At 44.7% G+C, this 12,304-nt stretch overlaps 1 protein-coding gene across 1 annotated transcript in view; it reads left to right on the top strand.

Annotated features, from left to right (window-relative positions):
• The window catches only part of Synpo2 (synaptopodin 2), a 151,896-nt gene extending 148,793 nt beyond the window's left edge, over window positions 1-3,103 (top strand). The window contains exon 6 of the transcript XR_013110116.1: window positions 2,664-3,103. The gene's annotated coding sequence lies outside the window, so the exon portion shown is untranslated. The remainder of the gene's footprint in view (window positions 1-2,663) is intronic.
• The last annotated feature ends 9,201 nt before the right edge of the window (window positions 3,104-12,304 follow it).

Genomic DNA, 12,304 nt, shown 5'->3' with positions numbered 1-12,304 from the left:
CTTCTTGGAGCCTGGCTTTCTCGTGCCCTTCTCCTTAGCTTTTCTTGTAAGCTTCCCTCCAGCTCTTCTCTTACCAAGAGGAAAGGCATGACTCACCTGCATAGCACTTTGTACTTTAGTTCACTAGAAGATCTGAAAAGGCTTTGTACGGTAGGAGCACCCACACCATGATGATGTAAGTGCGAGGTTTCCTCCAAACTGTCAAATAAATTAGAATAACATACACCCAGATAATAGTATAATCGTAGGCTCAAGTCCCGCCCCTAAAGCTTGCGACTACATTCCTAGGAAAACCCAGAGGGAGGGATGGGACCCAGCCTTTTATTAGAAAGAATTCCTTTTCCTAGAAAGAATTATTTGTGTACACAGTTGAGCCTTACATATATTCTTGGGAGGATATTTCTTCCATACACGGTAGTCCTAGAGCAGACTAGAGTTAGAAAGCAAAGATCTGTGTTTCGTGTGCTCTCAGTTTGATGAAGCAAGTGTTACTGAAGCAAGATAGAAAAGTAAACAAGCAAACCTGGGCATAATGGACTATGTTTATAATTTCTGCGCTGGAGAAGGAAGCAGAGCCAGGAACAGCAAAGTTCAAGGTCAGTTGGGACTACTTGGTGAAATGGAGATGATCTTGGGCTATGGACTTAGATCCTTCTCAAAAGAAAGAAAAGAGAGAGGCAAAGAGGAAGAGAGAAAAAGGCACCACACTGTAGATGTCTTGCAGTTCTCAGGGATGCTACCAGTCTCATGGAGATTGCCCTGGCTTCAAGGCACATTTGGTAGTTTTTCTTGTTGATCAGCATCTTGTTCATACCACAGCTTTCTGCAGGACTAGTACAAAAGACATATATTTTTAAAATATGTAAATAACTAATCAAGGACTAATAGGTGCCCCTATATGTCACAGGAGGCCTATGTTCTTGCTTACCTAGAGAATCACAGCAGCACCATGTAATAAAGACAACTTAGCAAGGAGAAACAATAAAAATGGATTTAACAAAAGTTCTGGGTCACACAGAAGCCTTCAGAAATGAAGATCCAAACCTAGGAAGCATTGCCCATTTTAATGCTTAGTTTGTTGACTAACGGACAGCCATGTTGTAATAGGGACTAGAGAAAAAGGTCTGGCCTAAAGGTAGCAGACTAAGGAGAGAGTCCCTCTCTGTGGACCACATAACTCTCTCAAGTATGAGACAGGGCCTTCTGGAGTAAGACTCCGAGGGATGAAAACGAAACGAGCAACTTTGCAGGTTTTACAGCTGACTTGGGAGTGAGGATATGGCTCCCCAGGGAAGAGAAATTCCCTTCCAGGCTTAGAGGGAGCCTGAAGGATGCAGAGGGGTAAGAATGTCTCTCCCACTCCAGCTGTTCAGGACTCACATGGAGGTCAAGCTGCACATCTGCTACATATGTGCGGGAAGGCCTAGGTCCAGCCTGTGTTTGCTCCTTTGGGGGGAGGGTTGTGGGAGGAGAGACTAGGAGGGGGTCAGTGAGCAGGATGTAAAGTGAATAAGTAAAAAAAAGAAATAAAATTAATTAAAAAACATAATAATAATAAATGTCTCCCACTACTGAGGTCTCAGTTCATCAAAGCACCGTACTTGGCAGTCTTGTGATTATCTGAATATTGTTTTCAGAAGTAAGTGCCTCTACCTTTTGACTCAGATGGGCCCCTTTCTGTCCTTTCACTCAGGTATAGTACGGCAGTCAAACATAAAATATATGAAGACAATAACAATAACAAAACAACTCTCTCCATATTAAAAAGCAGACATTCTTTACCTTCAAAACACTCTTACACACTAAATAGGTCAACTAGACTATCCCCAGGGGCCCCTCCCTGCCCACCATCACCCTCCTTTCTTTGCCCCCCCCACTCACCTAGCTCCCACCTCCAGCACTGTCATTATCAGCTGCTACCTCTTTAAATCCCTGTTAACAGGACAGAGAGCTGTGCTCAGTGACCCTCAGTAGCCCACTTGCTGATTTCTAGGAGAGCAGGGGTAACTGAGTGAGCCCAGGATAGCCCCCTTTCCTGACTGCCAACACACAGAACATGTGATTACAGTCTTAGTTTGTTCTATGAGTGACCGGAATAGTAACACTTAAAAAAAAATCTTCCTTTTGTCAGGTTGAAATAATGAGATTTCAGAAAAATTGAGAAGATTCCCTTCCTGAAAGATGATCTATGCATTTATCTTTTGTTGAATAATCCTGAGTCCTTGATTTCAAAGTTTTTTCAAATTATACATGCCACAAAATGCTAGAAAACCAGTTATCTTTTTCCGAGATGAAGATAATATTTTGGCTAGGTTTTCAAAAACTTGGACAGTTCCAAATGAGCGGAGCACTGTCGCAGAGGCGGGGCTTAGGCACCCAGAATAGAGTCTGAGTGGGCACAGAGGTGGGGCTTGGGCAGCCAGAATGGAGTCTGTTTCCCTTTCTATGCTGTGTTCTTACAGAGAAATGATCTCAGAGCTTTTGTACCCCGACGACTGCTACATTTAAAGCAACACCCTTAATATACCCTGGTACAATGCCATCTTTAAATGTTTATATCACTGTGTTATAGACCGTTTTCCAATCTTAAGGTGCGTGATGTCTGGAAATTGGAGCCAGTGTTGCTCCAGACATAGCTCTTCTCCTCCCTTCCTGTTTTACAGACAACAATGATGTCACTGGCAACTGGAGGCTGATTTTAGGTGGCAGTATATGATTATCTCCATCCTAAAATTCTTCCCAAATACAGAAACACAAAACAGAGGTGAACATCACAGCGGGAAATGTGTACCATGATGCGTGCTTCCAAAAGAGCGCAACAAACATCGCCAGCCAAAAACACAGTAACTGCGCCTAACCAGAGCAACTCTGCAATAGGAACGTTGCTAGCCTGTGATACCCACGTGGACAGATCATGCTCCAAAGACCCACGAGCCTATCAACAGTGTGATGACAAACAAAATGTCACAATAGTTTCCTTATTGTGATATATTTTAGCCAAATGGAAATAATTAGAAAAGTCTGCATATACTTTTCTGTGTTACTTTTATTTCATCACCTATGTCATACAAAAACAGTTTCTTAAATAAACAATATGAAGGTCCATGCCAGAGACATATATATTACAGACTATATATTCATATTATCAGGGTCTTATTCAAATCATCAGACCAAAAAAAATGGAGTAGAGATTGATTGGTGTGGCATAATTTGTCTGATTCATCAAATCACTCATCAGGAAGATGTAGAGAATTTCCTTTCTTATTATATACGTATTTAGTTGCTGGTTGGTCAATTACCTTGTATTTTGGGGATAGGATCTGTGGGATTATAGGGTCCCATGTCTGCTCCACCACAGGACTGGGCCACTCAGAGAGGCACGACTTGGAAAATCGACCACGCTTACCCCATTCTGTCGCCATGCAGGTGCTGGGTCACAGGGCAGCTCTGAAACAGACACTGCTTCTTCAGGGTGGGGAAGCACAATCTGAGGCGCAGGACCACCGGAGCTGGTTCGGGGGTCCCTGGGACTGTGACGAGGCTGGGGCTGTCTGGTTCTCAGGCTCTCAGACACCCAGGCGTCACTGGGAGCTGTGGAAGAACTGAGAATGGAATGGGGGCCCACGGGCTGGATCTGGCCAGGGGCTGAGGGGGATGAGAGGGTAGCTCCAGCTGGTCTCACGGGGAGAATCCTTGGCTTGATGGAGGTTGGCTTGGCTTGGTGGCCCTGGCCTTCCTTCTATGGGAGATTAGACGGTGGCTCTATAGGCGAAGGCTTTCTCCATGGCTCCCCACAGCGGATCCCGATGGAGAGAGGCAGTCTATGGTTTTAAGGCATTTGTTGTCATGGCAGAAAGTGGATGAGTAAAATCATACCCCACTTCTCAGGGCAGGCCTGAGGTTAAATACCTTTTGCAGGGAGAAGTGTCTGGGAAGGAAAGCTTATTGGCTAAGCCCTTTAGGCCTTTAGGTAACTCATTAAAATGTCTTGAGCCTATGTGACCTCAGGTCATATCCTCTACCTGTGGGGGGGGTTGGGGCGTTGTCTTTATGTGACTGATGGCCACAAATCTATGGAGGGCTGTGGCTAGTGACAGGGACCTGGTGCCCAGGAATCAGGCAAAGCGCCTACCGTTCCCCCAGGGTCTCTGGGGCTTCTAGCCTTGGCTCAACCCGGAACCAGGCTATCTTTCATGGTCCCACAAGGGTTCATTTTATATATTCCAGACCAGCCTCAAATTCACTATGTAGCCAAGTCAGATCTTGAACTCATGATAATTCTTCAGTTTCAACCTCTCAGAGTACTGAGAATATGCATAAGCCACAACACCTGGGTATATGAGGTATTTTCCAGGTGGTGATGGTGGTGGTGGTGGTGGTGGTGGTGGTGGTGATGGTGATGGTGATGATGATGGCAATCGTAGTGGTGGTTATCATGGTAACCACTCATTGTCTGCAGTTACAATATAGTAAACCCTATATCAAATAATTTAGTTCTATCTCTGTTAGTGCCTTTACATTGGTAGCTTGGTATTATCTCCATTTTACAGAGGGAAGTATCATTCTACTAGACTATGGTGAACAGGGGATTGAATTTGAACCTGTTCTACGGTCTAGTCTGTGTACACATGAGAGAAAGATACAGATGACACGATCTCCCCACATTTAGAAATGAGGCAGGTAAACTCACAAAAGGAAAAAAAAAATAATGTAAAGTGTGTGTGAGGTCCCAGACTAATTTTAAAGTACAAATGAAAAATGAGCACCAACATTTATTTCTCTCTCCTCTCTTCCTCGTTGAGGTTGGGTTGGATGAGCCCAGCTGCTTCAGGCTCCTGCCATAACAGCAGAGCTGCTCTCAGTGCCTTCCCTCCCCACCATGATAGGCTGCACCACCTCATGCCTTCCTTCCTCACATTGCTTTTGTCAGTATTTTGTACCATCGATATGGAAAGTTCATTAGGTCACAGTCGCCCAGTGGAGCACAGAAACATTCCATTTTCTTGTCACCCCCCAATTCCATGTCCCCATCTCTCTACTTGGATTGATAAGTGGCCTCAGGCCCTGTCATTTCCTCTCCAGGTCTTCATAGTCACACCTCACACTGAGACTTTGTAATATTGAATTACTTTAGTTCATCTCTTTTCTGCCTTCCTGAAGACCTTATTGCTACTAACCAGTCTCCTGCTCAGTTCCCATCATCTCTCCAGACAGTTACTAGTCCACTCCCCCAGTTTTGCTGTCTGTGTTCCCTTGCACCTCAGCAGGCTCCTGTCTAGGTCTGCAGCATCTACTTCAGTTCCTACCTTGCCAACTGCCTCATCCAAACTGCTAGTCACCCTCTCCCCTGTGTTAGCTCAGTATTGGAGGCAAAACCAATTTGTTGGGTGAGTGCATAAACTGAATAGTGTGGCTTCTGGACTACTAAATTACTACTAAATTAATTTTTTTTGATACAAAAGATCCCATTTAGTCTTCTAGTTCGACCGTGTATTAATGACATTTCCACTTCCTGCAAGATGCTTTGCTAAGTCGAAGACTTACAATGGAGACAAAGGATAGAGAAGGTTCTGCCCTCATGGAGCTTGTCTAACAAGACGTTCAGATGACCAAAATAAACACACACTAGAAAAATAATAAGCAGCAGAGGAGAGGGAAGAACAAAGGAAAACCAGCCAGAAGAAGATGCTAGGATAATTTTTTTTTCAAGCACTTTTAACTAAGATCTCAGGAAGACGCCTGTCTTTGTAGGAAGTTGGAGATTTTTTATGCAATTAAAAAAGACTTGTACACACCATGATCCAAAACCCAGAGGAGGCCTGTGTGGCCTGCATCACAAAGTGGAGGGGGACATTTTGGGGAGAAGGGGTTAAAGAGGTTGGCAAAATGCCGTTCAGATGCTCTCATGTACTAGAAGGATAACATAAGGAAATGGAATTCTCTGGTAATAAAGTGGAAAGTGGGTCAATGTCATCTGCATATTGAAAAGTTGGGAAAACAGCTGTATCTGACCTAGGATAACCTTCACAGTGCCAGAAGGTGCGGTTAAGGCTGACAAGGGAAAGAAGCAACCCACAGTCCTACCCAGCCTGTAATGCCTGGGAACCACAACAGTGACAAGCACGGAAGATATTCCCAGGGTGCACTAGTGGCACTGATGTCTTAGTGATAACCAACAGCTGTCTAATTTAATTTAAGACCCTCTTAACAAGAGGGACATCATGCCCAGTCATGGAAACTAGCCAACTGTGCAAGGCTACTGAGGTCATGGTTCTTAGAGAAAAACCTACAGCCTCCACTTTCCTAAGCCAGTGGAATTCTTGAGTAAAAACAGAAAGGAGAAAAGAATGACCAGAAAAGGCAAGGGTAAAAACAAGGGACCCAATCAGAAAATTCCCGGCAAAATCCATGAAATTCATGTTAAAAGTGGAGTAATCAGAGACAGATGCACAGGCAAACTTTAGTCATACCTTGGGAGACAGATTTGCTAAGTCTTAGAAATGTATCAGATGAGGGTGGTAAATAGATTTTTAGACTTTCATGGCTTGCACCATTGAATAGATGATATTATTTTTTTCTTATGGGGATGAGAAACTGCAGTTGAGAGATACATTTTGAATAGAAAAGTTGAAAGCCTTATGTTGGATATCTTAAGCTGATATCAAGTATAGACAGTTTTAAGCTTTGTGAAAACCCTTGTTAAAGTAAAAGAACTGTCAGAGTGTAGATAAAAAGAGCCACTCATGGTGGGGCTTGCTTATTCTGTGTCAGACTGTTTACATATTCATTATTTAATCCCCACATTCGCCATATAAAGGAGTTGACATTGTAACTTCTGTTATTCTGATGAGAGAATAAGGTACTGGACAGTCTGGTCATCCAGCTCCCCAAGAACTATGAAGAGCTATGCTCAGCCAACTTCCCCAGAGCTGTGTTTCTGACTGGAAGACTCAAGGCTCAGTCAGTTCTAAGCTATTAACTCCCAAGCCTGGTCTTTTAAGCTCTACACCATAAAACCAGAGTGTTGATGCCAGAGAGGGGATTAATATACTACTCATTTCAAATAATGCCAGCAGGAAGCAGACACAACGCTCCTCCATGCCATGACAAGACCTACTAAAAACCTATCTTGATATTCTATTGCTAAATTAAGGCTGTTTTTTCTTTTCTTTTTTTTCTTTTTCCGTGTTTTGTTATTTGTAGTGGTGATTGGTTTCTTTCTGAGTCAGGGTCTCACTGTGTCACCTTGTATGGCCTAGAACTTTCTAGGTAGACCAGAGTGTTCTCAACCTTTGGCCATTCTCCTGCCTCTGTCTCCTGAGTACTGAGATGTAAATGCATGGTACCACACTTGGCTTAAGACAATCACACAAGTAGAATATGTTCTGAACACTAAAATCTTTTGCCTACATGTGTAGTTCTGAGCAGTGACTTCTAAAAGAACTCACAGGGTCACCGTTCAGCCTTCCTGCCTGGACACAGTCACCTGCAGATACCCACTTATTAACAGGTGTCCCTCCAGAGGCTGTTGCTTGTCACAGTGAGCTGATCCCTAATAGGAACTAGATGCCTTCCAATCATGGGCCCTGCAAGTAGTGATAGAGACAAAAACATAGAACCATCAAGTTACAGAAGCTGTGATTGCTGATGGCACACAGCACAGCAATGTTCAGCTATTAGGGAAGCAGAGGTGACATCTGCTGACTTTAGTACACACAGCAGTGACAACTGGGAGTTAGGGTAGGTAGGGTGATATCTTCAGTGTGCACTGAAGTGGCATTCAGCTGTGAGGGTAGGTGGTATGATATCTGCTGAGTGTCATATACACTGCATGGACATGACAGATGTCAGAGCAGGTAAGTATGTGTGTGTCAGGGGGTTATATCTGAAGACTGTAGTACACATCACAGTGATGTCCTGCTGGTGGAGTGATATCTGTTAAATATGTTAAATGTAGCATGTTAGGATAGGTGGGCTGATATATACTGACTATAATGTATACTGCGATGACACTTTGGCTGGGGACAGGGATTTGTTGTGACAGCTTCCAGCCTCCAGGGCTTTGAGCCATAATACTTCTCAACACCGTATTAGCATCCTGCTGCTCCTGACAGTTGAACTGGTTTCTTTTAAGTCCCATGTGATGATCTGTTTTAAGTCATCTTTTTATCCACTTTAAGGCTATTAAGTCTGAAGTGATGGTGAGTACCTCCTGTTTATATTCTTCTTCGCTGTCTACCCACTTTATTCTTGGAGAAGTGTGAGACAAGAGCCTTGTTGGGACAACAGCAGACTGTCTCCACTGACCACTTCATAACCCTCTGTGGAGGAAGTTATATTTCAGTGTACAGAACTAAAACATAACCTGGAAGCTGCCCAATATTCAATGTCCAGGGCACAGAAGACGCCTCCAGAGAAAGTTGAAAATGGTAGATGTGTTCATACTGTTCCAAAACTTCAAAAGTTTTGGAAGGAGCAAAGTTCATTGCAAAGAATATGTGTGCGCATGCGCGAGCGTGCGTGCGTGCGTGCGTGCGTGCGTGCGTGCGTGCGTACACATACTTTGAGATAAGTCTCATTCCATAGGCCAGTCTGGCTTTAAACTCATGTTGATCCTCCTGCCTCAGACTTCCCTAGCACTGTGGTTACAAGCATGAGTCATCACTCCCACCTGCCTCAACTCTACCGGCTTCCTCCACCTCAAACCTCTTAAACTCCACAAACTCCTGTGGATACAGATCCTTAGCCTGCAGCTCTAAGTGTTATCAGCCGGAAACTCCTTTCAACACTACCTATCAAACCTTGACTCTCCTTTCAAGCCTCAACCTACAGGTCATCTTCTCTCTGAAGCGCTTCTCTGCTCACTCATCTTCTGCTCCAGATAGAGCTGACCTTTACCCTTGTTTATGCCTCTGTTGCTTCTAACGTGAAATATTTCCACGACACTTCCATTATAGTAATATGGTCAGTGCAACACAATGCTGCCTATCTGAGTCCCTTCTCTTCAGTCTTGTTCTCTGGGCTTCGTGGGTACCGAGGAAAACATTTATCAAGAAGCCACATGCCCCAGCTCGTGCCTATCACATTCTTCAATATACACGACAAGGAGTCATAATCTGTCATACGTAGGTGCTGCAGCTAAATGCCAGAAAAACAGAGAGAGTAAGTCTTGTCCTATTTCTATATAGTCACAAAGTAGAATGATTTGGTCCCAAAGTCATAATCCCTCCCATGCCGTTTATATCACAGATACTATGGTGGGATTCTTCCCACGATCTTTCTACCCCAAGGTACTATAGTGGGATTTCCCTACAGCTAACACCAGAACTAGTTTAGAGACTTCCCTTCTACAGTTCTGTGCTCATTTTGTATTTTTAAATTGAAAATTATACCTTTTACATAACATCTTTTCTTAAGTGCACTCCTAAAGTTAGAAACATTTCAGGTCCAATAAAAACCTGCATCCACCCTGGCTCCAGGCTGCGGTCATTTATCTGTGGCCACAGATTGTAAACAGAGCTGAAGGAAAAGTCAACAGTGGTTCTGGGTGGGTTGCAGAGAGGTGGCACCTACTTCCTCCTGGGTGGGGAGGCTAAGTGTTGAGTGAAGGAGGTCAGCCCTCACCTCCTCTCAAAGAACCCAGACTGAAACACCAAAGGCTATTTATTGTCTCTGCCCACCCCTCCTGCCCACACCCTCTAACAGAGGGTGAATTAGAACAGAGGGTCAGAAAGGCCATGCTTCTACACTATCAACAGAAAAGGCATCCCACTGACTCACGGCAGTTCATGATGCTGCGGTAACACCATTGAAATTCTGAGGAAAACACAGTACCAACAGGCCAGAAGAGGAGGGAAGGGACTCGGAAAACAAAATCAAAAGTGAGGTTCTGTGTGGCCTCCCAGACCTGAGAAAGGAATCGGTTTCCCTGCCTTACCGTCCTTCAGCATGGTCTTCAGGCAAGTTAGCACAGTCTTTCTCTGTGGCCCAAACTAGTAGTACTGAGTCCAGGTTACACTTGGGGCAGAATTATTCAGGGTCCCAAGTACAGGAAAAAAAATTGGGACCACCACTGCTTCCATTATGCAATGCAAACCCCTCACATAGTTTTTAATGGCACAATTTACATGTATGCTGAATTTAGGATACCTTTTCCCCTAGATTTGTACATTTGGAGCAGACTAGCTGGATCTGATCCTTCCTTCCCTCTCCAGTTTGCTTATCTTGCCTGTACTCCTCTTTACTGACTCCCGTGCTCCTCTTTACTGACTCCCGTGCTCCTCTTTACTGACTCCCGTGCTCCTCTTTACTGACCCCCGTGCTCCTCTTTACTGACTCCCGTGCTCCTCTTTACTGACTCCCGTGCTCCTCTTTACTGACCCCCGTGCTCCTCTTTACTGACCCCTGTGCTCCTCTTTATTGCTGGAGCGGCTGTGAGAAAGTCCCTTCCCACTCTGTTTTGCTCTCTACAGAGCTGGTGTGTACTATCCCTTTAACCCTGTAGGTCTTCTAATGCTCATTGTCTTTCCCCTTCCAAGCAAAACAGTTTAAAATACTTCTTTGCAGGACTGTTCACCTTGCTGACTTCTATAGAGAAAAGATGCTATCCGGTTACAGAGGACCTACTGATTTATATAGAGAAGATGCTGGCCAGATTACAGAGGGCATCCTAGGAAGGTACTGACTGATGCTTCTGAGTTTACTCATTCCATAAATACTTACTGAACACCTACCATGTTCTGGCTGTTGAGGGCACAGTGATAAACAGAGGAAATATTCCTTCTCTTGTAGGTTGTAGTCAAGATTCAGTGCTTGCTTATGCGATTAAGACAGCTGTGTGATTCCATGGTGAAGTACCCTGACTCTGTGGAGGGGTAGCCTAGGCTCATGTTCCTTGCTTTGAGACTTTGGGCAATGTAGTTATCAAGGCTCTTCACACAGCCAAGTAATTCCTTCTCTTTAAAATCAGACTAGGAATAGGATGTCCTCCTGCCCATGATATGTCTCACCTACTGGGTGCTTCTGCTTAGGAGTCAAGAGTGAATGTGCAGGCCCATGAGAGTTTCCTCCATGCCTCAGTAGAATGTTCTGGCCCTGGAATGAATTATTGAATTAACGAGGAATTAAGAGTAAGCATAGCTCCAATTTCTTCTGTTCCTTGTTCATCTGTTTCATCTCCCCATTATCTACCTCCCCTTAGAAATGATTAATTATCCTTGCCAAAAAGAAATTGCTGAGACATGTGGGGTTTACTCGAGAGCTTATGTGTGCCGTGCCGACCACCCTGACCAGCAGGGAAGAAAGACTAGCACACCAGTTCCTTCCAGAGACAGTTTTACTCAGGAATTGCCTTTCAGTTACAAGATCAAGGGGTGTGCCCCCGTGCCTCCCGTGAGTGCAGCTTAAGTAGCCTCCAGTGGACTGCCCATCAGCCCATACTACGTTTTGCTCCACCATAGGTTCACACTCATGACGAGAGATCAGGCTACCGGCAAAGTGCAACCTCCTCACCAAATAAGGACTTCTTCCCCCAAGAGGGCTAAGGCAGTAGGCACCATCTTTAGGGCGCAGCAGAAGCTTTCCACACTTATGGAAATGAAGAGAGGGAAACCATTTAATAATTCCTGTTAGGCAGTCTCCACTTCTCTTTCCCAGGTTCTCCTCCCACCAAGTTACCAACAGCAGCTTTGGTCCCCTCCCTGCAGCAACAACTGATGTCACACCTTATTCAGAAAGTTCCGACTCTTCCCCCATGCCCCCAGTCTGTGATTTTTCTCTTCCTTCAGGCTTAATCCTCCTTGCCATCTCTACCCTGTCCTGCAGGGAGGCAGATGTCTTCCACCAGATGCAACCTGGATGGACATGGAGATCCAGTTCTGGGAGATCCATCCCCAAGGAGATGCAGAAGTGGCATTGCAGGTTGTTCTCATCTGCCAACAAGCCTTAGCATTCACAGCAAAAGGCTTTACTGAGTACATTGAACGTTTACCGCTGCCCTTCCGCCCTTCAGGTCTGAAGCTTTCCTGGTCCTGCCTTCCCACATTTTAGCCCCTGGCAAACGATCTGCTTACTGTTCGTTTTCTCTAACAGCCCCATTGCCTCCAGACCCAGCAGGTCACAGGTTCCTATTTGCTTGTCCCCCAGTAGATTATGAGTTCCATGAATGCAGGCGCTGGGGGTGTTTGTAGCTCAGCACCCAGTACAGTGCTGGAGACCATTAAGTTCCACCATTAAGTTCCAGGTGTATTCGTTGAATTAAGGAGTGAATGAACAACGTAGACTTTTCCACAGGTCATCCTACTGA

Source organism: Arvicanthis niloticus, chromosome 4 (assembly GCF_011762505.2).
Source record: "Arvicanthis niloticus isolate mArvNil1 chromosome 4, mArvNil1.pat.X, whole genome shotgun sequence".
In the NCBI taxonomy this organism is placed as follows: domain Eukaryota; kingdom Metazoa; phylum Chordata; class Mammalia; order Rodentia; family Muridae; genus Arvicanthis; species Arvicanthis niloticus.
This window is presented reverse-complemented; position numbering and strand designations above follow the sequence as displayed.